Source organism: Hydra vulgaris, chromosome 03 (genome assembly GCF_038396675.1).
Source record: "Hydra vulgaris chromosome 03, alternate assembly HydraT2T_AEP".
In the NCBI taxonomy this organism is placed as follows: domain Eukaryota; kingdom Metazoa; phylum Cnidaria; class Hydrozoa; order Anthoathecata; family Hydridae; genus Hydra; species Hydra vulgaris.
Genome location: NC_088922.1, coordinates 3,616,485 through 3,625,000, shown reverse-complemented (window position 1 = coordinate 3,625,000; position 8,516 = coordinate 3,616,485).

The following is an 8,516-nucleotide window of genomic DNA, read 5'->3' as shown; positions in this document are numbered from 1 at the left end:
AAGAATTCAGCTTTAAATAACATTTTGGTACAACAAAGTTGTTTATGAAAAGTCTTGTGGCATACTTACGGTCTATTTCTTTAAATGTTAGATGGATGTTAATTTTGAATATATTTAAGGTATCAAGTCGACGTAAAAGAGGTTCACAAAGTACAGGTCTCCAAATACGATTCTAACAAAGTGTTTTTGCTTGTTGTGCAGTTTTCTCAACTCAATATGATTAGTAATTTTAATGTTAGTTTAATTTTAATGTTAGTTTAATTTTAATGTTAGTTTAATTTTAATGTTAGTTTAATTTTAATGTTACTTTATTTTTAATGTTAGTTTAATTTTAATGTTAGTTTAATTTTAATGTTAGTTTAATTTTAATGTTAGTTTAATTTTAATGTTAGTTTAATTTTAATGTTAGTTTAATTTTAATGTTAGTTTAATTTTAATGTTACTTTATTTTTAATGTTAGTTTAATTTTAATGTTAGTTTAATTTTAATGTTAGTTTAACTTTAATGTTAGTTTAATTATAATGTTAGTTTAATTTTAATGTTAGTTTAATTTTAATGTTAGTTTAATTTTAATGTTAGTTTAATTTTAATGTTAGTTTAATTTTAATGTTAGTTTAATTTTAATGTTAGTTTAATTTTAATGTTAGTTTAATTTTAATGTTAGTTTAATTTTAATGTTAGTTTAATTTTAATGTTAGTTTAATTAATATGGAGATTGGGTAGAATAAGAAGTATTTCTTTCGTTTGGTTTGTGGAAAAGAAAAACTTTGCTTTTTGAACATTCAAAGACAGTTTATTGCATATAAACCATTCATTTACTTTATTTAGTTCTTCATTGACTACTATAAAAAGTGTTTTAATATTTTTATGGGAATAAAATAAGATTGGAGTCATCTGCAAGTAAAGTAAAATCGTTAAGGTTTGATGTTGAAGATCATTTATGTATAGTAAGAAAAGTAAAGTGATATAGAACCCTGCGGAACTCCACAAGTTATAGCATTTTTGGTTATTTCTATATTATCACATTGTACGCATTGTTATCTGTTCGACAAGTAATTTTCAAACCAGTGTTAGAATAATCATGTTAATAAAAATCTTTTCATGATTATACTATTAATAAAGATATTTTGTTATTATTAATAAAGATATTTCATTATTATTAATAAAGATATTTTTTTGATAGTTGAATGTTTTTGATAATAATGAAATGATATTTCGGATAACTTTAATGTTCTTAAATAGTGATATGAGTATATTTTAAGAGAAAAATAAAATGATCAGCAAGCGAAATTTTTATTAGGTATAAGGTTTTTTTATTTAGGCATAGATCATTGATAAAAATTAGAAGAAGAAAACGTAGTAGTAGTATAAATATAGACCCTTAAGAAACTTCACTAGTAATATTTGATAAATTTGACTTTCATTCACATAAACATATTGCTTTTAAATATAAAAGTAAACTCTCAGCTAAATTAATTTTTCACAAAGAATTGATAGACATAATCTCGACAATCACTATAATCCCGACAATCATCATAATCTCGACAATCATCATTATCTCGACAATCATCAGCATCTTTAAAATAATCTAATAAATATTAAAGAAACATCATATATTTAAAAATTTGAAATTTTGAAGTTTTTATTATGTAAATTTACTTTTAAAAGAAAGGATTTGTAGGTATTAAAATCAAAAAACACAATGTGAATTTATTTATGGATTACAATCAGAGTAGTGTAGGAAAATCTTTTACAAAGTATTGTTATAATAAAGAGTTTTAAATAATCAAACATATCAAAACTAAGCCATAACAAGATACCAATGTACCAAGAACGATCCGTAGATAAGTAGCTTATGATATGAATAGCAGAACATCATTTTTAAGTTATGAAAGTCAAAATTCATATATACAGTATCACTGTATGGGGTTCCATACAAAGCTCTTGAATCTTAAAGTAACAAATGCCATAATCTCTAAGTAGATTTAATAAATCATTCATTTAACATTGGGTACATTTACGCTTTACAGAATATTTTGTAAAATATTCTGAGACGAGTCTTGTTTTTCTTTATTAAATTTGCTTCAGAGAAGTAAAACTCACATTCAGAAATATTTTTTAAGTAGAACTTTCATTAAAATTAAATTCATCCAGAAATTGGTTAATGACCTACATTTTGCGTACAAAAGTACATTCATATGCGATACGAGTTCAAAATCAGTGCCTGGATTTGAACTCGCATTGCGCAAGAGTCCAGGTTTTAGGATTTTTTATGTTGTTCTAATCAACCGAGTTAACCAGCCACTTTGGTTTAAACACACACAACTATGTGTACACAATTTTTTCTGTATAATTTTTAGGTTTGCGTTGCTTAATTGAGCTGATTTCAAATACAGAAATTATGTTTGAAATCAGCTCAATTTTTTTAATTTAGCAGCTCTTTGGCATCTTCATAGAGCAAAGTAATTAGTTTTAAGTTAGAACTTTTTTTTATTGTCTTGTTGAAAGCAGGTAGGATTTTTTTAGGATGGACGATGTTAATTCAGGTTTTTTTCTTATTTTTTTTACTTTATTTCCTAATTTAAGAACATTGCGCGATTTGAACTCTTTCAAACCTTTTATGATAAGCCTCATATGATAACGTATACTTTGGTAGGTGGGTGTGAAGATGTTATTCATAATATTATGTCAAATAGCGGATTGTAATTGTATCTTTGAAAAAAATATTGTAGACTGATTTTTACAAAACTTTTCCTAAGGGCGGATTTTGTTATGTTTGCAATTTCAGGGTAAATTTAGAATTTTCGCGTTTTTTGAATTTATTTTTATGTTTTTACTTTTTATGAATTTAGGAATGTCCTACAAAAAGCAGTAACAAACTTTGTTGTGTTTTAATTAAGCGGTTTATGAACTGAGATCAAGTTTGATAAATGGTTATCTATTAATTGGAAAAAAGTTGGGGCAACTTGGTTAAAACGCTTCTATTAATTCTTTTATTTTATTTATTTTTTCAAGAGTACCTTATTTTTTATGTCGTAATTTTTTAGTTGAAGTATTTAAAGCTCTTTTATTTTAGTGCTTCTTTGTATTCAGGTTTCGATAGATGAATTATTTTTTCCGTCTAAAAATTTTGGAATAGCTTACGTTAATAGAAAGAGGGATCTGTTTAAGTACGAGATGTGTTTTGATTCAGTGTGAATGAGAATAATAATTTTTTTTTTTTTAAATTCAAGATCCACTTTTCTTGGTAATATATTCTGAACTAGATTTAGAACTTGCTTTTCTATGCAAAGACTCGGAGAAGTTAACTATGACTTAAAAATTTTTTTTTAAGAAGTTCACTATGACTTAAAACATTTATTCAATAAAAGGGTATTTTATATCATTAATATTGCAAAAAAATTTATTTAACATTTGATATTATCATATGTCATCATCTTATACCAGCATAAGTCATCAAACGTTAACTTTCGTACTGTACTGATCGTATTCTAGCACACTATTTGGCTTTTAAGACTCTAAATTGGACAGCTCTGCTCATGAACTGTGAAACACGGAAAAGTGGCTTTATCAGAAAATAAAACTCAAGTTTTACTTTGAAAATCTCCAAGAGCGGTAGCACGCCTTTAGCAGTTTGTGCTCTACAATTAATGTCTTCCTCAATTAATTTCTGCTGTATTTGGATTTTATATGATTTAAGAAACATTTGTAAATGTAACATATTATGAACGATCCCTTTGAATAAATTTACTTCGACAGAAAGCTCGGTTACTGTTGCCTTTGGTTTTTTGACCAAAAAATCGCTTTTTGATTTTGTTTATTTTCATTGCATTTTTGTGGTCGTCTGCTTCGATGTTGGTCTTCAATAGATCCAGTAATTGGCCTTGGATCTGGTACTTCAGCATTTTTTCGCTTTAGGCATTTTAAAACCTCAATCGTACTCTCGAATTTTGCCATTAATACAGAAACTTGAAATCTGAGAATTCAAATCCAAAACCATAATTTAATTTGATATTATTTTGAAAGGATAACTTTTTCTGCATAATATAGTATGATATCAGATATACAGACATATAGAAATTTTTTCTTCTTTTTCAATTTTATTTTTACGTTTTGACTTTCTAATAAGCATGCTTCTGTTTTGCTTCTGAACGCACTTTTTCACTCTATTAATTTTCTGTTTTTTCTCCATCTTCTCAAAACTGCACACATTTTTATGTTATTTCGGATCAAATCGACCATCAATTTTCATCATTTCAACTGAATGGCTTAGCTCTACTATCACTGATTCTGCACCAGAGCTCATAGTTTTTGTATTTCTCAATCTCTTTTCTTCTAGTTAAGTCAAGCCTTATTTCGACCCATATTTTTGACTTTCTTGTGCAGCTGCTATCTTTAATTATAATCATACTTTTTATCATTTTCATAAAAACAACTCTCTTGAGAACAAAGATATTTTTATTGTAGCTCGAAATCAATGCAAAAAGATGCTGTTTGACTCTAAGCTCCATTATTCTCATCTACCAAATCTTGTGTTTTATACTAAAAGTTAGATTGAAAAGTTTTTAAAAATATTATTAGAGCAAGTTTAACATTCCATCTCTAATACATTGTTTAAATTTTTTTTACATCTCCCAAAAATAAGGCAAACTATTTGAAAAAATCATCTCCTAAAGGTAAGGCAGAACTATTTGCAAAAGATATTTCCTCTAATTATTCTTATGAATCTATGACCAAAATTTTATTATCATATCAAAAAATCATGTCTATCCTCTGTTAGACACTAAATTACTTCAGTTTCCTTTGCGAAAGCTCTTTTATTTTTGAACTCTTGTACTGCTTACGGTCGAGAAAACATTCCTGTCATAATATTTAGAAAATTCGGGATTTGTAAAATCTGTAAGATTTAATTTTATATATAAAAAAAAAAGTTTTATCAGGCTAATTAAAATATTTGCATTGCTGCTATTGTATATTTCTGTATAAAAAATGACAACAATAAAAACTATGCACAGTACTGCCTGATTAATAAGTTTTAACTAGGTCACTCAGCAGCTGAAGTCTTACAAAATGTATTCAGGCGGATGCAGGGCTTTTTATGTCAGATGCTAATTTTTTAAAGCAACCTCCTCTAGCCAGTTGAGTGGAGTAAACAAGGGGGGAGGTAAGTTAGGAGGTGGAGGAAGGGTTAAGGCAATTTCTTCCAGCTATGGGGGCAAAAGAGTCTGTATTATAACTTATTACTTGTTACTTATTAATTTTAGTTACATATTTAAATAAAAAAATTGAAAAATGATGCCTTAGCTTTGCTGTTCATAAATTAGCCATTTAATACTCGTCTAACTTACTTAACAAAATGCACCAACGAGAAGGAAAGCTGTAGAACTTAGCACTCTATTTGATACTTGTCATGTTGCCTACTCCATTTCTAGATACTTTCTTTTGCCTGATAAGCAGTTTATGAGCAGTATTTTTAATTTTATCAAGGATTTATCCTCTCGTCTCAATTTTTTGGTCAACTTTATAGGCAATTTTGTCCTTTTTTCTTAATTTTATATACACTATTTTCAGCAAAAATTTTAATATGCATTAAATCATAACACAAAGTTATAATACAATAATTATATTATAGTCAAGTCAATAATCAAAAAAATAATATTAGGTATTAGATAAAAATCTATTCTAAGAACAATTCTCTTAAATGGAAAAATTTATTTAAAATTCTTACAACATAAGGAATTTTTTATTAATGAATAGACATTAGAGCTAAAGAATTAACATTTGAAACATCGGGTGGGACAACAGATTGAGTATTCCAAAATGATTACAACAAATCTTATTTAGAAAAAAGCAAAAAATCTTACTTTTACAAACTTTATTTTTACAACAGCTTCAGGATATTTATTAAATCCATCTTTTAATTCCTTAAATTAAGAGGAAGAGGTGTAATGTAATGTTTGAATCTGAATCTATCTTACCTACTATTACACGATTGCTATTGATCTGAGTCTCAGATTAATAGCAATTGAGTAATAGTAGGTATGATAGAGATTATAGTTTTTTTAGATCTAAAATTTGTGTTTTAAACACTCAATTTCATTACATTGTTGTGAAATATCAAACTTAGTCGAGAACAACAATGAATAGTAATAGTCCATTATTTGTTTTATTAAAACTTAAAAAAAAGTTTTAAAAATAATAGGCTTAAATAATAATATTTAAAAATAAATAGGCTTTAGAACATGTATCAATACTAAAACTCTTACCTTCATTGTATGTGTTTTCTTCCATAGATTGAAAAACATCAGATCTCTATGTTTGTGAACCCATCTAGTTTGACACATATCACTTAATTTTGCTTGATAAGAAAAAATGAACTTATTAGGACAGCTTGCATCTTTCTAACACTTTAAACGTGATTTACCAACAACTAAATTTAGTTTATGCACAGTGAACAAGAAACCTTTTGAATATGCAAGATAATAACCCTTTTAATTTTCCAGATATTGCCCCTTCCCCGTCATATCTATGGCCTCTACATTTTCGGATACTTACTTAATGCGAATCTTAGTATCTACAATAGGCACACCAAACTACGAAATCTCAAATTACTTAGTTAAACTAATATAACCAATATTAAATGAAAACCCAACTCGATTAAAAAATTCGCAACAATTCGTAGAAAAAAGTACAATCGTGGGAAATATCCAGTGACAAAATTCAGGTATTATTGTCGTTATAAACTTATGCCCGTTAATTCCCCTTAAAAAAGCAACTGAAGTACTCAAAAGTTTATTGGAGGTGAGCGATCATTTTAAAAAAGCAACAAAATTAAATACGAAAGTAATAAAAGTTCTGATAGAACTATGTTTATACTGACCATACTTTTTGCGAAACAATGAAATACATGAACTTGAAAGTTCCGATAGGCCTTTCGTTTATGGTAGTTTTAGCAGAATCTTTTCTTCAAAATCTTCATAAAAGAGCACTTAATACAGCGCTGAAAACCAACCCGCTTATTAATTTAAAGTTATTTTATAGATACGTAGATGACAGTCATGCTAGAGTCCCTAACATTGTCCAGGCTGATTAATTTAAGACAATACTTAATCAACAGCATCCAAAAATACAATATACTATCGAATTTGAAAATAACAAAAAAACACTAAATTTTCTTGACATATGCATAATAAATAACAAAAATGGTAAATAAGGAGGCATTGTGCACAACAAATAAACTGGAACAGTTGCTCTAAAAGTCGATGCTAAAAAGTTCGATAGAAGAATTCGTGAGGCACTTGAAATACAGGACCAACAATATGCCCCTCAATAAAAAATGGTATCAATTTAGATGAGGGACAACATGTGTCAACAAAATTTTGGACACCATTATTTGCGCACATACGTCAGAAAAAAATGAAACCATCCCTTTGACATAAAATAGAACTGCCGTTTTAAAAATAAAATATAAACAAAAACAAACTAAAAACTTTTAAGCTAAAGACGCTGGTCACAACAATCCAGTGAAAATTTCTTTAAAAAGATAAATTTAGTATCTAGAGTAATTCGTATTTATTGATGATTTTAAAATAATAATAATAATAATAATAATAATAATAATAATAATATATAAGTGTGCGTGTGTATGTGTACAGGCCCGTTGCAACCGAGGAAGGGGGATGGGGCAGCATGGGCATTTGTCTCCCTCCTCCCCCAATAATTTTTCAAATAAATGATTTTAAAAAAGTGAATGGAAAAAAGACGTAAAAAAAATTAAAAGGTTCTTAAAACTATTTCGGGGCCCCTTAATTCAGTACCCTCCCCTCCCCTTCGCCCTCCTCCTCCCCCAATATAATTTTTGTTCTACGGGCCTTGTGTGCGTGTGTCAATTATGTTAAATAAGAATAAAAACTAAATAATTCTTGTAAAACATATAAATAAACCTCTTTAAGTTTTGCGCTTACCGCGACCATCAAAAGTATTATAATATTTTTCTGTGTAAAAAATATGCCTAAAATTTAACATCTGTTATTTTAATTTTTACATAGCTTTTCTAACGCCTTTTTTTTTAACTGTTTTTTTTAAATGGCGGTAATGGTTTTTTTGCTGGTGTTTAGGTTTATGATTATTGAGATAAAATTTATTTTCATAGCGACATTTATGATATGATTTCAGATTTTCTATTTAGAAGTTTTTCTGGACTTTTGTATGAAATAATTTCGAGTCGTGCAAGTAAAGTAAACATATTTTTAATAAATTGTTGTAAGTTGTTGTAAGTTGTGTATGTATGTGTTAATAAATTGTTGTAAGTTGTTTTGATTATCCGAAGCACATTTTATTTGCTGTCTATTGGATAATCAGGTCAAATGAATCCTTAAACAAATGGAATTATTTTGACCTTATTTGTGGTACAAATAAGGTCAAAATAATTCCATTTGTTGAACCAAACCATTAAAAGGATTCTCTCGGTTTCTTTTACTTTAAAAAATAAATCTTGTAGTACGCGTCGAAGCGGT